At 42.2% G+C, this 19,426-nt stretch overlaps 1 protein-coding gene across 22 annotated transcripts in view; it reads right to left on the bottom strand.

Annotated features, from left to right (window-relative positions):
- Window positions 1-19,426, bottom strand: part of ITSN2 (intersectin 2) — a 169,815-nt gene that overhangs the window by 148,802 nt on the left and 1,587 nt on the right. The window lies entirely within an intron of this gene.

Here is a 19,426-nt window from a genome sequence, read left to right as displayed (position 1 = left end):
CTTGTTTCTGCATAATATTACCAATCTTTGGTATAATGAATCACTTTGGGATTTTTTTTTAAAGATTTTATTAATTTATTTGAGAGACAAAGTCACAGAAAGAAGGAGAGGAAGATGGGGAGGGGAAGGGAAAAAAAAGGTAGGGAATGGGGGAAGGAGGGAGTAGAGGAAGAGGGAATCTTCCTGTCTAAAAGCTATAAACACAGAGAAAGAAGTACGCTGTTAAACACACAGAGCCAACTGCAGAGGCCTACAAGAAACTGGCATTCAACCTGATGCCACAACCCAGCAAGGCCTGAGTGTGCATAACTTCCATTTGTGATCAGAAATTTCCAAACTCAATCAAAACACAAACAGAATCAAAGAGCACAAGAAAGAAAATCAAACTAGAAGCCAACAAAGTCTAACCAACTAGTATTCTGTAAAATCAGTTTGAAGTTTAAAAAAAAAAAAAAAAACTGCCATGCATAGGGCTGGCGCTGTGGTAGAGGGTGGGACGGCTGCCTGAGACGCCAGCATTCCATACGAGCACCAATACAAGTCCCAGCTGCTCCGTTTCTGATCGAGTTCCCTGCTAATGGCCTGGGAAAGGTATTGGAGGATGGCCCAAGTGCTTGGGCCCTGCACTCACATGGAAGAACCGGATGAAGCTCCCAGCTTCGGCCTGATCCAGCCCCAGCTGTTACAGCCATCTGGGGAGTGAACCAGTGGAAGGAAGACCTCACTCACTCTCTCCCTCTCTTTCTGTGACTCTTTCAAATAAATAAATCTCTTTTAAAAAGTGCCATACACTTCTACAAATGAAGCAAACTATCTTTTTTTTTTTTTTTAATTTTTTGACAGGCAGAGTGGACAGTGAGAGAGAGAGACAGAGAGGAAGGTCTTCCTTTTTCCGTTGGTTCACCCCACAATGGCCGCTGTGGCCGGCGCGCTGCGGCCAGCGCACCACGCTGATCCAAAGCCAGGAGCCAGGTGTTTCTCCTGGTCTCCCATGCAGGTGCAGGGCCCAAGCACTTGGGCCATCCTCCACTGCACTCCCGGGCCACAGCAGAGAGCTGGACAGGAAGAGGGGCAACCGGGACAGAATCTGGTGCCCCGACCGGGACTAGAACCCGAGGTGCTGGCGCCGCAGGCAGAGGATTAGCCTATTAAGCTGCAGCGCCGTCCTGAAGCAAACTATCAATGCAGCAAAATAGCATTCTTGAAAATAACAGCCCAATCATCAAAAAAGTCAATACAATCTTAATAAATGTGGAATGAGAATTTTTTTAAAAGCAAGGTTTGAGTTCTAAGAGAGAGAGAAATAACCAAGAAACAACAGGAATATTTTAATATGGAATATGGAATATGGAACACTAAAACCAATAGTATACCCAGAAAACATCTATCACTCAATAGCAATAATCATAGCAAGATTTCACTTCCTTCAAATATTTCAAACCACAAATTCTCTTTATCAATCTGAATTCTTTAATTCTGGGAGTCATGGGATTCTTGTTCTAAAAATTCTAATTTAAAAAAAATCCCTATAGTTGCTCTCCCTGGGAAGAAACACAAATCCTGGCACATAATTCCAAAGGTGTCACTATCAAAAAATCCATATATTCCATAGTTAAAAACCTTAATTAACTTTCAAAAATCATAACAGATTTAGAATGTGAAACATTTTTCCAATGATGTAATATAAACTATTTTAACTCTGATCCATGAAAGTAGGACAAGAGACTCAATCTACTCATCTGTTCCCATTTTCCACTAGAAAAGTTATCTCTGGATGAGGAATTAAAGAAACACAACAACAACAAAGGAGCAAAATGGTCAACAAAAATTTTAAATGGGGGCTGGCATTTAACTTGGTGATCATGATGCCATGAAAGACACTCACATCGCCCATCAGAGTGCCTGGTTTGATTCCTGGCTCTGGTTTCTGACCGCAGCTTCCTGTAACTCGGACCCTGAGAGGCAGCAGTGATGGATCAAGTAGTTGGGTTCCTGCTACTCACATGAGAGACCTGGATTGAGTTCCTGATTCCTAGCTTCAGCACTAGCCCAGCCACAGTCATTGTGGGCATTTGGAAAATGAACCAAACCAGCAGATGAGAGTCTCTTTCTCTCTCTCAAGTAAATAAATCACCACAATTGGAACATCTAACTCAAGACAACACCCATGATGCAAGTGGTGCAATGAAAATAGTGCGGCAGCCACAGCAGGAACTCCCAATGCCAAAGCACTGCACAGTTGACAGACCTCTTGTAAGAAAATCAAGGTAGGGCCCTTAGTAAGGCCCATAAATAATCTCATTTTAATTTATGAACATAAAAAAATGAATAATACTTAATAACCCAGATTACTACTAAGTAGCTCATACTGATATATAAATATCAAAGACTCTAAGAATGGAGTAACAATAGCCCTTGAGAACTAAAGAAATGTCTTTCATTTTTGGTTCATCAGCCACCAGAAAAAGCCTATGACTTAGTATGTATCTTAGATCATAACTGGACTGGGGAACCAGCAATCTAATCCCATAATTTTCATTCCTTTTTCTGTAACTGTAATAAATGGCTCATCAACCATATAAACCTAATCTCCTAAGACGGAATCCATACACTGATAGTGAAAATATAAAATGGTTCAACTGCTTTGGAAAACAATTTGGAAATTCCTTAAAATGTTAAATATAGATCAGGGCCGGCACTGTGGCGCAGATTAATCCTCCACCTGCAGCGCCAGCATCCCATATGGGTGCTGGTTCTAGCCCTGGCTGCTCCTTTTCCAATCCAGCTCTCTACTATGGCCTGGGAAAGCAGTGGAAGATGGCCCAAGTGCTTGGGCCCCTGCACCCACATGGGAGACCTGGAAGAAGCTCCTGGCTCCTGACTTTGGATCAGCCCAGCTTCAGGACATTGCAGCCATTTGGGGAGTGAACCAGCAGTTGGAAGTCTTGTCTCTCTCTCTCTCTGTCTGTCTGTAACTCTGCCTCTCAAGTAAATAAATAAGTGGAAACCACCCAATGTCCATTAACTGATAAATGGATAAACAAAATGTGTCATAGCTATACAAGAGAGTATTATTTGACTATAAGGAACGAAGTACTGACACATGTACAACATGGATGAATCTTGAAATCATAACTGAAAGAAGCTGGTCACAAAGACCACATAGCATATTATTCCATTTATATGAAATGTCCAGAACAGGCAAATCTGAAGACAGAAAACACATCACTGCCTAGGATAAAGGTGCTGGAGGGAGACGGAGAGTGACCACTAATGGGGATAGGGGTTTCTTTTTAAAAGCATGAGAAAAATGTTCTAAACTTAGAGAATGGTAACAGCTATACAACTGTGAATCCGTATACTAAAAACCAGTGAATTATAAACTTTAAAGGGTGAATTTTATGGTAAATGAATTACATCTCAATAAAGCTGTTTGTAAGCTGTTTTAGTGTATATCCTCTGCCTACCTTTGTGGAAGCACTTCAAAAAGTTTGTGAAAATCTGTTTTGCTTTTTAAAGATTTATTTACTTATTTGAAATGCAGAGTTAGAGAGAAAGAGAGAGGAAACGACACAAAGAGAGATCGTCCATCCACTGGTTCACTTCTCAAATGGCCACAATGGCCAGAGTTGAGTCAGGAGCTTCTTCCAGGTCTCCCACAAGGGTGCAGGGGCTCAAAGACTTGGGTCATCTTCCGTTGCTTTCCCAGGTGCATTAGCAGGGAGCTAGATCAGAAGTAGAGCAGCCAGGACTCAAAATGGTGCCCATATGGGATGCCGATGCTGCAGGTCGTGGCATAACCAGCTGTACCACAATACCAGCACCGAAAAACGCGTTTTATGAAAAAACTATGCATAGATTTCAAAATCTTGTATCGAAATACAAGATTTTAAATTTGTTTTTAATCCTATCTTTCAACTTTTGAAAGTACCCTTATACCTTCCCTCATCCACCTACCTCGTCTTATTCCCATTCTTCTTCATTTCTGCACCTGTAGAACTAGCTACCTTCCCAGTGAACTTCCTCTCCTGCAAGCTTCCTCTGTGAAACACCTGTTTCATCTTGTATTGACCTCATTAAACCCATCACCTGGCACTGTAATTTTTGTTTTCATGCCTGCCCCATATCTGCTAATCTGTGAACTCCCATGAATGTCTCTTTACCCACCATAGTGCAGTAAGCCCTATGGTAAGCACTAAAATATTCTTTAATGACCTATATAAAATTCAGAGTAAGTATACCGGTCTCAATTGCTACAGTTACATCTAGGTAGGGGCTTGGGTTTTTATCCAGCAGTAACTTAGACACATGACTGTAATATGCTATAACTGTGTGCACTGAAAATATGTGAAAACGGTTGGATGTGGACTATGCACATATATATATATAAACATTTCTGTGAGATGCTGTCACCATTTAACATGAAAGATGTTCTAGTGGATTTTAATCCTAGTGGCCAGTTCTATGATACTGTATGTATTGTACAGCTGATAACAGGAGTAAAACTGTTTAGAGAATATTTATTTAAAATGTATTATTGTAGCCAGAGATGATTTCAGAATAAAATGTCAATGTCCTACCAAATAAAGTAAAATATTGCTTAATATGTACAGATTATTATCATGAGAGATTAGCATTTAGGGGACAAGCAGGTTGATAGACTGGAATTTGAACTGCAAAAACAGATCAACTGACTTATGTTTGAATCCCCACACAATTACCCCCTAGCTTTGTGGACTCACACTTGATACTGCTCCAATTTCCTAACTTATATGAGAGGTCTTCAAAAACCTCATGGAAGATGCATATTATGAAAAAAAAAGTACACATGGCTTTCAAAATTTTTTTGCATAAACTTATCCTTTTTTTTTTTTTTTTACAGGCAGAGTGGACAGTGAGAGAGAGAGACAGAGAGAAAGGTCTTCCTTTTCCATTGGTTCACCACCCAATGGCCACCACGGCCAGCATGCTGCAGCCGGCGCACTGCGCTAATCTGAAGCCAGGAGCCAGGTGCTTCCTCCTGGTCTCCCATGAGGGTGCAGGGCCCAAGGACCTGGGCCATCCTTCACTGCACTCCCAGGCCACAGCAGAGAGCTGGCCTGGAAGAGGAGCAACCGGGACAGAATCCGGCGCCCCGACTGGAACTAGAACCCAGTGTGCCGGCACCTCAGGCAGAGGATTAGCCTATTGAGCCGCAGCACCGGCCTTGCATAAACTTATCCATAATTTCACTTTTCCATTAATCTTATGAAGTGCCCTCATAAATGTAATTAACTGTACCTAACTGCCAGGTTATTTTAAGGCTTAGATACCATATCTGTAAAACATTTGGTACAAAGAAGGTACCTGTAAATAATGGCTATTATGATTATTATGTCAACATTATTTTCAACTATAATCATTCATCAGCTTTATCTCACTGACCTAAATTACAGCTATACTAATTATTGATAAAAAGGGTATGTTGCTTTTTTTTTTTTTTTTGACAGGCACAGTGGACAGTGAGAGAGAGAGACAGAGAGAGAAAGGTCTTCCTTTGCCGTTGGATCACCCTCCAATGGCCGCCGCTGCAGCCGGCGCACCGCGCTGATCCGATGGCAGGAGCCAGGATCCAGGTGCTTTTCCTGGTCTCCCATGGGGTGCAGGGCCCAAGCACCTGGGCCATCCTCCACTGCACTCCCTGGCCATAGCAGAGAGCTGGCCTGGAAGAGGGGCAACCGGGACAGAATCCGGCGCCCCAACCAGGACTAGAACCCGGTGTGCCGGCGCCGCAAGGTGGAGGATTAGCCTATTGAGCCACGGCGCCGGCTTGTTGCTTTTATTTTAATCAATATTTGAGAAAAAGGTTATTATTTCTGTCCAGGAGCTGAAGGCCCTAAATACACAAAGCATGCTAAGATTTAAAAGCTTCAGAAAAAGAGTAACTTCTCTACAAACTTAGTTCTTTGTTTTACTTCTGGAACTTAGTATCTTTAATCTATGATGTTCAAACACAACTGAAAAGGTTAAACTTTTATGAAACACAAATTAAAAGGTTAGATTTTTATAAATGTTTAGTCTACAATGTATTGACCAATAACCCAAGGTATATAAAAGAACAGGAATGGTAAATGAATACTGACATAGTTATTACCCAAATTACATTAAAGATTTATATCAAATCAATTTTAGAAAAATCAGTCAACTACTGTGAACAATTCACCCACACAATGGGGTAAAAAATACCTATGAATAACTTGTGACTCAGACTCCACTCCTGTACAGAGGGTTTGGGGAGGAGCTAGCTTTTTAGCCTATTCTGATACCAAGACTAAATAAAAATTAAAGCAAAACTCTTTACTGGATTTGAATAAAAGTATAGAGCAAAAACATTCAGATGCTTCACTTTAAAGTAAAACATCACATCCTTTGAACAAAGACAACTTTATAATAAGTTTTGAAGCCATACAGGGAAATACAAATAAATGAATGAACAGATTTATCCATATAAATATTTAAAAGCTTGAAAACACATGTAACATTTCTAATGCATAGAGCTACTTAAATAGATGATGAAAACATTAAGACCTCAAATAATTTACCAACGAAGAAATAAAATTGGCTAATAAGTGTTCATAGTACTAACAATTTAGAAAATGAAAATAAACTTTTGCTTTGTTTCTGCTTAGAAACTTACCATTAAAAAACAACACTACTGCAAAACTTGGTGGTCAATATCCAGGGCCAGCAAGGTGTGCGGATCGAGGTACTTGTAGGCACAGACCATGAGAGTATGGAGTGATACAACCCTTCAGAGGGCAATTCGAAAATATTTATAATGGGGGCTGGTGTTGTGGCACAGGATAAGCTGTTGCCTGTGATACTGGCATTCCATGTGAGTGCTGATTCAAGTCTCAGCAGCTCTACTTCCAATCCAGCTCCCTGCTAAAGCACCTGGGAAAAGCAGTGGCAGATGGCCCAAGTGACTGGACCCCTGCGCCCACATATGGCAGATCTAGAAAAAGCTCCTGGCTCCTGGTTTTGGCTTGGCCCAAGCCAGGTCTTTGTAGCCATTTGAGGAGTGAAGCTATTTGAGATGGAAGACCTCTCTCTCTTTCTCTCTAACTCTGCCTTTCAAATAAATAAATAAATAAATATTTTTTTAAAATTCTGAAATTGAATTTTTATTATTTCAGAGAAGAGATAAGGTACAGTGTTCCTGAATCCACTTCCTTGCTCCAGGAAGACAGGACAGCAGCCCCAGCCAAGCTAACCAAAGATAGGCCTGATTATTGTTATATTATTGAGAACTCAAAAAAAAAAAAAAAAAAACTAAAAAAAAATTTAAAAATTAAAACTAAAAATTAAAAAAGTTAAAAAAGTACTTATTACGGTCACATTAAACCTATACTATCTCTTCATCTATATAACAACCCTCGGGGTTAGCATTATGGCTCAGGGGGTTAACACCCTGGCCGGAAGCACCAACATCCCATATGGACGCCAGTTCCAGTCCCGGCTGCTCCTCTTCTGATCCAGCTTTCTGCTATGGCCTGGGAAAGCAGTAAAGGATGGCCCAAGTCCTTGGGCCTCTGCACCTACATGGGAGACCCTGAAGAAGCTCCTGACTCCTGGCTACAGATCAGCACAGCTCTGGCCGTTGCAGCCAATTGGGGAGTGAACCATCGGATGGAAGACCCCTCTCTCTGTCTCTATCTTTCTCTAACTCTGTCTTTCAAGTAAATAAAATAAATCTTAAAACAAAAACAAAAAAAAAAACAGCCGGTGCCACGGCTCAATAGGCTAATCCTCCACCTAGTGGCGCCGGATTCTGTCCCAGTTGCCCCTCTTCCAGGCCAGCTCTCTGATGTGGCCCAGGAGTACAGTGGAGGATGGCCCAAGTGCTTGGGCCCTGCACCCCATGGGAGACCAGGAGAAGCACCTGGCTCCTGCCATCGGATCAGTGCGGTGCGCCAGCCGCAGCACGCCGGCCTCGGCGGCCATTGGAGGGTGAACCAATGGCAAAGGAAAACCTTTCTCTCTGTCTCTCTCTCTCACTGTCCACTCTGCCTGTCAAAAAAAAAAAAAAAACAAAAACAAAAAAAAAAACAAAACACAAACCAACATGGATATACATTATTATGAAACCTCTGTGTTTTAACAAGAGAAAACCAAGGTTTAGTGAGATTATTATATTGAACAAGACAGACTAAAATCCCAGATAGCCAATTCCATGCTTCCAATTACAATGTTGTCTGGCAAAATATGTATGTTTGTTTTTGCATACAAATACGTAAAAGCAAACAAAAAGAAGAGTGTTTCTCTCTTCCTCTCCTGCACTGGCCTTCAAATCTCATTTCTAATGCTATGTCCTCAGCCTGAGTTTCTCTACTGCACACCTGGAAGACTGATTCACTTCTTGACATCACCAACATCACTGTACCTATAATTCCAATCAATAAATATTTACTAAGTCACCAGATATATAAGAGTGGGAAATGCAGAAGAATAAAACCAACAATTAGAATTCCATATAAGTGTTATAGGTATTAAAAAAAAAAAAAAAAGACACAAGACAGGCACCTAACTGCCTTAGGGAACTAGAAAGTTATCAGCTGAGTAATCCCAAAGGAAATGACTCCTAAACTGAGTGAGGAAGGACTAAACAATGAGTTTCAAACAGGAGGAGAAAAGGGAATTTTAGGTTTTGGAAACAGAAATGGGCAGAGGCATACAGAAGAAGCTGTTTCAGAATTAAAAAGACATGCTCAAAGGACTTTATAAATGAGGTTGATAATGGCACCTAACTCATTGTGAAATGAAATGAGTTAATAAGTGAAAAATACTTGAATATACTTTACACGAGAAATAACATAAATGTTAGCTACTATCATTGTTAAAAATTTACAAACATGGGTCAGGCACTGTGGTTTAGAATGCTAGGCCCCTGCCTGCAGCGCCAGCAACCCATATGGGTGCTGGTTCTAGTCCTGGCTGCTCCACTTCCAATCCAGCTCCCTGCTAATGCACCTGGGAAAGCAGTAGAAGATGGTCTAGGTGCTTGGGCCCCTATACCCATGTGGGACACCCAAATGAAGCTCCTAGCTCTTGGTTTCAACTTGGCCCAGCCCCAGCAGTTGCAGCTATTCGGGGAGTGAACCAGTTGATGGAGGACCTCTCTCTTTCTGTTATTTTTTTCAAATAAATAAAATAAATCTTAAAAGAAAAAAAAAAAAAAAACAGGGCCAGCGCCATGGCTCACTTAGCTGATCCTCCACCTGTGGCACCGGCATCCCATATGGGCGCCGGGTTCTAGTCCCAGCTGCTCCTCTTCCAGTCCAGCTCTCTGCTGTGGCCCAGGAAGGCAGTGGAGGATGGCCCAAGTGCTTGGACCCTGCACCCGCATGGGAGACCAGGAGGAAGCACCTGGCTCCTGCCTTCGGATGGACGCAGCGCTGGCCATAGTGGCCATTTCGGGGGTGAACCAACAGAAGGAAGACCTTTCTCTCTGTCTCTCTCTCTAACTCTGTCAAATAAAAATAAATTAAAAAATCCACAAACAGGCCAGTGTTAGGGTATAGCAGATAAAGCCACTGCTTGCAGCACCAGCATCTCATATGGGCACCGTTGGTGTCCTGGCTGCTCCACTTCCAACCTATCTCCCTACTAATGCACCTGGGAAAGTAGCAAAGGATGTCCCAAGTCCTCGGGCCTTTGTACCCACATCTGAGACCCAGGAAAAGATCCTGGCTCCGGACCAGCCCAGCTCTAGTCATTGTGGCCATCTGAGGAGGGAACCAGCAGATGGAAGATCTCTCTCTGTCTCTAACTCTTCCCTTCAAATAAATAAACAATTTTTAATGCACAAAATAAAAATCAAACTTAGAAAAAATTTACACTTTCATGGCAAACAGTTACTATTCTTAAATACAATGGGAGGGGCAGCCATTCAGGGCAGTGGTTAAACTGCTCCCTGGGATGTCAGCATCCCATATCAAAGTGCCTGGTTTAAGTCTTGGCTACTCTGTGATTCAACTTCCTGTTAACACACACTCTGGGAGGTAACAAATAAAGGCTCAAGTGAAAAAAATAAAAAAATAAAAAAAAAAAAAATAAAAACCTTGTATCCCTGTCATCCATGTGGAAGACCTGGATGGAATTTCAGGGCTCCTGGCTTCAGTCTGGCCCAGTCCTGGCTACTGGGGACATTTGGGAAGTGAATCACCAAATGGGAAGTTCCAGTCTGTCTGCCTATCAGTCTCTTTTTGACTTTCAAATAAAATGACAATAAATTTTTTTCTAAAAATACAAGAGAACTTCAAAAAAGTTCATGGAAAATGGAATTTAAAATTAAGTTTATCTTGGATCTGAAATTTTTAAAATCCATGCAGTTTTTCCACAATACACATTTTCCATTAACTTTTCTTTTTAAAAAATTCCTTATTCTTTCCTTCTCTCTCTCTCTCTCTCTCTGAAAGGCAGAGAGTTACAGAGATTCACTCCCCAAATGGCCACAATTGCTGGAGCTGGACCAATCCAAAGCCAAGAGCTTCTTCAGGGTCTCCCATATGGGTGCTGGGGCCCAAGCACTTGGGCCATCCTCTAGCTGCTTTCCCAGGCCACAGCACAGAGCCGCACTGGAAGAGGAGCAACCAGGATTCAAAATGGGATCCTTTGGGATGCTGGCACTGTAGGCAGTGGCTTTGCCTGCTATGCCACAGCCTCAGCCCCATCCATTAACTTTTCAAAGGCCCCTCCTTAAAAACAAAGGGATGTGCCAATGAAATGAGAAGAACAGACCACATTTCCCAAAGAAGAAAAACAAGCAAGTGTAACCTTTTTAACATTAGAAAAGGACAAATTAATACAAGGTTGTCTTCATTAGTTTAGCAGATTAAAATTTAAAAAGTGTTTCCAAGGATATGGGGGAATAGGACTGGTTTTATTTAGGAGTACACAAAGGTACTGACGAATTTTCCTGGAAGACAACTTGGCAATTGTATGTCTACATGGGTCTTCGAAGGTATCCACACCTTTTGATCCAACAATTCTACTACTAGAAACTTATTCTAATGAAATAAACATAGCTGTGAACACAGATACATCTACAAGGATGTTAGCTATGACTCCAAGGTGGGACACGTCCAGGCCATTTAAGAACCATGAAATCCTTTGGTCTGGCCCTGCCAAGGCAACCACAGGTGGGACTCGAAATTCAATGAACCCAGTGCAGGCTAATTTTTAGGTTGATAATTTTGTATGGCCTGTGAACAATGTTATAAAGATCCAAATGGCCCTTGGCAGAAAAAAGGTCCCCCACCCCTAATGAGTAACAAAAAGGTATAAACCACCTTAAAGTTACAGAAGCAAAAAGATTGTTATGAGCACAGATCTAGAGTGAGACTAAACTCACATTCTAGATCTACCACTTATTAGCTGTGTGACCTTGGCAAGTTACTAGCCCTGTCCTTATTCAACTGCACAACTGTCAAATAAACAATAACAAACCAGCTCTATAGAGAGGCTAAAGATCAAAGGAGTTTAAATATATGAAGTATCTTAAAAAATAACAAAGATAAAATAAATACTCAATAAAGATTGGACATTAACATTCAATAGTAGCAAGGTAATATTATTTAACCAACAAAATATTGTAGAAAATATAAAATGAAATATATCCTCTTTTGGCAAATGCTAGTAAGCTAAAAAGCTGGTTACATTGGGGCCGGCACTGTTGTGCAGCAGGAAGAGCCACCACCTGCAGCACTGGCATACCATATGGGTGCCGGTTCAACTCCTGGCTGCTCCACTTTCTATCTAGCTCCCTGCTAATGCGTCCGGGAAAGCAGCAAAGGATGGCCCAGGTACTTGGGGCCCTGCACCCATGTGGGAGACAAGACCCAGATGAAGATCCTCGCTCCTGGTTTTGGACCAGCTCAGCTCCAGCTGTTGTAGCACTTGGTAGTAAACCAGTAGATGGAAGATCTCTCTCTGTCACTCCCTCTAACTGTCTTTCAAATAAATAAATACAAATCTTAAAAAAAAAAAAAAAGTAGTTTACATAGTAAAGTACATAATATAATTCCATTTTCTACAAAGAAAAAGTTCTGGAAAATTTACCAAATTATTAACAGTGGTTGTCTGTCCTATGATTACTAATGACTATTACATTTGTCTTTAAATTTCCCTATAGCTTTCCAATTTTCTACAGGAAACATACATTACTCATCACAATTAACACAGTATTCATAAAAGTCAACTGAATTTAAAACAGACATTAATACAACACGTGAAGGATAAATCAAATGAAGATGTCTATTCTGAATCATTTGAAAAATATCTGCATTATGCTTTGTTGTACCTGTTTTTTTTCCCTGATTTAAATGACTAGAAAATAGAAATATTGAGATCTGTTACACACCAAAGACTCCTACTAAAATTACAGATATTTATTTATACTAAATATGGTGTCCTGAAACACTATTTTTTTTTTTTTTAGATTTATTTTTTTGAAAGAGTTACACAGAGAGAGAAAGAGAAGGAGAAGGAGAAGGAGAAGGAGAAGGAGAAGGAGAAGAAGTGGGGGGGAGAGAGAGAGAGAATCTTCCATCTGCTGGTTTACTCCCCAGTTGACCACAATGGCCAGAGCTGCGCCAATCTGAAGCCAGGAGCCAGGAGCTTCTTCCAGGTCTCCCACATGGGTGCAGGGGCCCAAGAACTTGGGCCATCTTCTACTGCTTTTCCAGGCAGAGAGCAGGATTGGAGGTGGAACAGCTGGGTCTCAAACCAGCACCCACATGGGATGCTGGCACTGCAGGCGGTGGCTTTACCCGCTACGTCACAGAGCCAGCCCCTGAAACACTATTTCTAATTTTACAATATGACCACCAATTACTCATAATATGTCACAATAACACTCCAATCTTGAAATTCTTAATAATTCTGAATAAGGCAAATTACTTTTCTCAGTTACCTCCCCCCTAGAAACATACACTTCCTACCTCCGTTTCCTGTCACTTTTCTCCACAGCACTTAGCAAATTCTAACTTTAGACATTTTATTGTCTCTCTTTCCTCTTCCTGGATCTTAAGTGTCACAGGGGCAGGGTTTGTGTATATACTGTCCTTTGGTTACAGGATAAGTACTTGGCCAGTCCCTGGCACGAAGGGACTCAGTATCTGTTAAAAGACAGAATGAAGACCTGGTGTTGTGGAATAAAGGTTTAAATCGCCTCCTGTAATGCCAGCATCCCATATGGGTGCCAGTTTGGTTCAAGTCCTAACTGCTCCACTTCCAATCCAGCTCCCTACTAATGCACCTGAGAAGGAAGCAGAGGGTGGCACAAGTGCCTGGGCCCCTGCCAACCATCTGGGAGACCTGGAAGAAGCTCCTGGCTTCTGCTTGGCCTGGGAGTGAACCAGTGGATGAAAGATCTCTATCTCTCCCTCTCTCTCTGTAACTCTGCCTTTCAAATAAATAAAATAAATGCTAAAAAGAAAAAAAAAAAAAAAGAATGAATTCTATACCATGAACTATGAGTAAGTTCTTATGGTGGTACTTTTTAAAGAAGACCATGGTTGGGAATAAAGAGAAGAGTTAAAGTAGGAGGCAGACAAGGGGCAAAGGCTGCCTTTCTTTTTCTTTTGAAGCCCTTGGAAAGGCAAAGATGAGGATAAGTCAACCTAGTGAGAAAAGCAAGACCAAAGATGGACTTAGGCAGCTGTCACGTGTGTGTTTTCAATCTGTATACCATCATGCTAAATACATTATAAAACTCGGGAACTGGAAAGTGGTTTCAGAAAAAGAATAGGGTTACCTGTACCCAATCTCAAAAGCTCTATCTCAACCATCCCAACTACTCAGCTCTCTGGAAACCGGCAGGACCCTGAATGTAAGAACTAGAATGCTGAAAGAGGTAACAAGTCCAAGGACCAGCGCTGTGGTGTAGCAGGTAAAGCCGCTGTCTGCAGTACAGCATCCAATGTGGGCAAATTCAAGTCCCAGCTGCTCCTTTTTTTTTTTTTTTTTTTTTTTGACAGGCAGAGTGGACAGTGAGAGAGAGAGACAGAGAGAAAGGTCTTCCTTTTGCCATTGGTTCACCCTCCAATGGCCGCCGAGGCCGGCGCGCTGCGGCCGGCGCACCGTGTTGATCCGAAGGCAGGAGCCAGGTGCTTCTCTTGGTCTCCCATGCGGGTGAAGGGCCCAAGGACTTGGGCCATCCTCCAACTGCCTTCCCGGGCCACAGCAGAGAGCTGAACTAGAAGAGGGGCAACCAGGACAGAATCCGGCGCCCCGACCGGGACTAGAACCCAGTGTGCCGGCGCCACAGGCGGAGGATTGGCCAAGTGAGCCGCGGCGCTGGCCGCTGCTCCACTTCTGATCCAGCTCTCTGCCATGGCCTGAGAAAGCAGTGGAAATGGCCCAGGTCTCTGGGCCCCTGCACCTGTGCGGGTAACCTGTGAGGAAGCTCCTGGTCCTAGCTGAACTTCAGATCAGTACAGCTCTGGCTGTTGCAGCCGTTTGGGGAGTGAACCAGTAGACAGAAACCTTTCTCTCTCTGTCTCTGCCTCTCTGTAACTCAGCCTTTTAAATAAATAGATACATCTTAAAAAAAAAAAAAAAAAAGTAACAAGTCCAAGCCAGTACCATTGGAATGAGGATGAGTAGAGGGCAAGAAAACCTTCCAATATAAGTTGTCTCTGCAGCAAGACAAAATCAGTTTACTCTGGGAGAGGGAAAGCCTCAAGTGCTCTGAGGGAGAAGGTTTCTCTTCTAAGAATTGAGTTTTCAGGACTTAATAAAAATGGTACTTCCAGTTTGTATAATCTTCAGCCAATTTCATTAATCTCTAGTTCTTATTTGCATCCCCTATAAAAACATTTTACTCTCACTAAAAAGTCATCAAACACTGCATAAATTCTAAGATTTACTAACCAGGGCTGGCGCTGTGGCTCACTTGGTTAATCCTCTGCCTGTGGCGCCAGCATCCCATATAGGCACCAGGTTCTAGTCCTGGCTGCTCCTCTTCCAATCCAGCTCTCTGCTGTGGCCCAAGTGCTTGGGCCCTGCACCACATGGGAGACCAGGAGGAAGCACCTGGCTCCTGGCTTTGGATCGGCGCAGCACGCCGGCCGTAGTGGCCATTTGGGGGGGGGTGAACCAATGGAAGGAAGACCTTTCTCTCTGTCTCTCTCTCTCTGTCTAACTCTATCTATGAAATAAATTTAAAAAATAAAGATTTACTAACTTATTCAATTCTTTTTATTTTAATTTATTCATGTTAATTCTTATTTTTATTCACTATGCTATGCACTTTATACTACATTCAAGTACAACACTGAGATAGGCACTACCATCCTCATTTTACTGCGGAGAAAACAGAAGTTTATAGAACTAAAGAGACTTGCCCAAGGTCATACAGATATTCAGCACTGGAATTGGCAGTAGGAGGTCTAACTTGACAGCCTGTACTCTTATCCACCATGGTTATGATAACAGTAAATGAAACTGTTATTAAAACCACACGAACTTTTTCTAAAGTGAATAATGCACTTGCAAAGAAAATGATCTGGAAACATAAAAACAAATCGAATGTCTACCGTCTGGAAATAGACCCAAAAATGTCTTCCACGGTCACTGTTGAACAGCTGCACAGTAAGTTACCCATTCAGTGCCCTGATGCAGTTGTGAAATTACTTTCTAAACAAAACTCAAAATCATACCAGACCTTCTACAAATGAAATACGCTGCCCCTTCAGAGTTGTGAAAACTACTGCTTCTGATCTAGTCACTGGCCGCTCTCTGCTCAGTTTCCTACCTTCCTCTCCCACTTCCTCTCCGCCATCACATCCTTTAAGACAAGTTTAGTTCCCCCTTCTCAAGAATACCCAAGGGAACTCCAGTATTAGTCTCTGTGCTCTGTGAGCGTAGGCCGGTACAAAGTCGAAAAATAAAGTCAAGTAAAAATTGCAGCATTTCTCATGCACTTTCAACTGCAAATCTATTCATTTACAGAATTAATTCTAAACATTCTTACTTTTCTGCTTTATATTTAGAATCCTGGCTTTAACAATTAGTACCAAAAAAAAAAAAAAAAAAAAAAAAAGCCTGCCATTTTTAGCCTTTCTTCAAGAATAGTCTTCCTACAAATATTTCCAAAAATACATAAGGACATAAGGTATCAAAAAAAAAAAAAAAAAAGGCAAGGGCCAGTGTTGTGGCGCAGAGGGTTACAGCTTCCAATCCAGTTCCCTGCTAATGTGCCTGAGAAAGTAGGAGAAGACGGCCCCTGCATCCATGTGGGAGACCCGAATGGAGTTCCAGGCTCTTGGTTTCAATGTGGCGCAACTCCAGTTATTGTGGCCATTTGTGAACCAAAGAATGGAAAACCTCACTTGCACTCTCTGTGTAATTGTCTTATAAATAAATAAATCTATCTATCTTTTACAAAAGTACCAAAAAGAAAATATACTGTTAGATGGTAACAAATATATCACATTTTAGTAATGTAACTAGTTTACTCTGAATCATTTCTAGAACTTTAGTTAATGTTTTATAAGCAAATATAGTATATAAAAATTCATTGTAATTCCCATAAAATTTTTTCTTCAATCTCTGAATCCAGATGACTGTATCAGATGAGGGCACAGGTGCTTATCCTGATACTTGAATTTTGTAGTCACTAGCCCTGGGAACTGGAGCAGTTACCTCCAGGTTAACACTTCATTAGTGGGTGAGGGCACTCTAGAAGTGTGTAGAGGAGAGTTACTGTGGCACAGTGGATTACGCTGGGAACACCTGTATCCCACAGCTCAGTGTCTCGTTTGAGTACTGACCACCCTCAAGTGCTTGGGTTCCTGCCACCGGTGTGGGAGACCTAGATTGAGTTTTGGGTTTCTGACTCCTTTGGCCAAATCCTGGCTGCTGTGGCCATTTGGAGAGTAAACCAGTAGATGGAAAATCTCTCTCTCTTTCTGTCCTCTCTATGTGTAGCTCTGCCTTTCAAATGAATAAAAAATATGTTAAGTGTGTGGAAAAACTGAACTGAAAATTTTACAGCAAAAAGAAATCTGAAATTTATGCATATTTTCATAATATGCATTTCCCATGAACACTTATTCATTTATTGAAAGGTAGACTGAAAGTGAGGAAGAGAGAGACCTTCCATCGGTCGGCTTACCCCCCAAATGCCCATAACAGCCAGGGATGGACCAGGCTGAAGCCAGGAGCCCAGAACTCAATCCAGGTCTCTGGATTGGGTGGCAGGGACCCAAGTATTTGAGGGACACCTGCTGCCTTCCATGGCATGCATTGTTAGGATGCTGAACTGGAAGTGGAGCTGGGACCAGAACCCAAGCAACCTCATAACAGGAGGCAGGCACCCCAAGCATGAGTTAACCACTCACACCAAGTACTTGCCCCTTCCAGGAACTTGCTGAAGCCCTCTCATCTTTGGTGGAAGGACAGCATCTACCCCGAGACCCCTGGTGGGCTTTAAATGACAACATAAAACACTTAGCACAGGGCCTACCAAGTAGCAAACACTCGATACATGACAACCACGGCAGGTGTACTTTAACACTAATGGATGCGCAAGTATAGGTGAAGGAGGTACCAAACAAATACTTTTTCTTTTACCAGAAAAATGGAAATCTGTCAAACTCTGTATTAAACATACAACAAAACTAAAAACCTTTGGGTTATGTAAGAAATTTTCTACTTTTAAAAAAGATACTAATGGCCAGCGCCGCGGCTCACTAGGCTAATCCTCCGCCTTGCGGGGCCGGCACACCAGGTTCTAGTCCCGGTTGCCCCTCTTTCAGGCCAGCTCTCTGCTGTGGCCCGGGAAGGCAGTGGAGGATGGCCCAAGTCCTTGGGTCCTGCACCCCATGGGAGACCAGGAAAAGTACCTGGCTCCTGCCATTGGATCAGCACGGTGCGCCGGCCACAGCGCGCCGGCCACGGCGGCCATTGGAGGGTGAACCAACAGTAAAGGAAGACCTTTCTCTCTGTCTCTCTCTCTCACTGTCCACTCTGCCTGTCCAAAAAAAAAAAAAAAAAAAAAGAAAGATACTGGGGCTGGCATTGTGGCATAGCGGGTTAAGTTGCCGCCGGGGACACCAGCATCCCATATGGGCACTGGTTCATGTCCCAGCTGCCCTACTTCCCATCCAGTGCCCTGCTAATGGCCTAGGAAAAGCAGCAGAATATGACCCAGTATCTGGGCCCCTGCCACCCACATAGGAGATCTAGATGAAACTCCTGGCTTTGGCCTGGCCCAACCTTGACTGTTGCAGTCATCTGAGGAATGAACCAGAGGATGGAAGATGTCTCATCTCTCACTCTGTGTCTCCCTCTCTCTCTATAACTCTACTTTCCAAATAAATAAATAAACCTTTAAAAAAAAAAAAGCTATACTAACTGTATAGGATAAAATGACTAAGATATAAAATCAGGAAAGATGGGGCCGGCACATGGCAAAGCAGGTAAAGCCGTGGCCTGCAGTGCTGGCATCCCATGTGAGTGCCAGTTCCAGTCCCAGCTGCTCCACTTCCGATCCAGCTCTCTGCTATGGCCTGGGAAAGCAGTAGAGGATGGTCCAAGTTCTTGGGCCCCTGCACCCACATGGGAGACCCAGAAGATGCTCTGGCTCCTGGCTTCAGATCAGCGCAGCTCCAGCTGTTGCAGCCAACTGGGGAGTGAACCAGCAGATCGAAGACCTCTCTCTATTTCTATCTCTGTCTCTGCCTCTCTGTAACTCTGCCTTTCAAATAAATAAATAAATCTTTAAAAAAATAAAATCAGAAAAGAAAAAAAGATGGCTAATGAAAATCTTGAAAGCTGCTGAGTTTGGGTGGTGGGTGTATACCATTCTGTTTTTGTGCAAATATAGTTAAAAAAAAAAAACTATAAATCTAACTCCCAGAATGTGAACACATTACCTCATTTTCAGGAAAGACCAGAATTTTCCCATTGAGATGTGTGAAACTAACAACAGTTCCTCCCCGTTCAATAATTCAATACAGGTCAAGTTTTCTCAGACCAGTCTACTTCTTATTATAAAGGCAAGCAAAAAGAACAATTATTAATCCATTAAAGGGTTAAAAAAGCTTTTTGATTACATATTAATGTTGTATCAAAACCACAACAATACACATTTTCCAAGATCCTTCACAAACATATTTCCAATTTATTTACTTTTGAAATTATAAGGGAATAACAGCCACAACCAATAAACTTAAATGTGGGCACGTCAGAGTTGCTACTATTTGTAAGTTTTGAGGGGCACTATCATTAATTCACGAAAAGATTTCTATGTGACATTTCTGGGTTGCTTTTAGCTTTATCACTGATTAACAATATTGCAAATCCGCACAGGGAGGGAGGCATTTAATTTTCTTGAAAGGCTTAGGAAGCTTAACCTACAGTCAGTGCTGCCTAAATTAAG

This window comes from Oryctolagus cuniculus, chromosome 2, assembly GCF_051225735.1.
Source record: "Oryctolagus cuniculus isolate XC-2025 breed Fujian yellow rabbit chromosome 2, ASM5122573v1, whole genome shotgun sequence".
Classification (NCBI taxonomy): Eukaryota; Metazoa; Chordata; class Mammalia; order Lagomorpha; family Leporidae; genus Oryctolagus; species Oryctolagus cuniculus.
The sequence above is the reverse complement of the archived record's forward strand: the minus strand, read 5'-3'. Positions and strand labels throughout refer to the sequence as shown.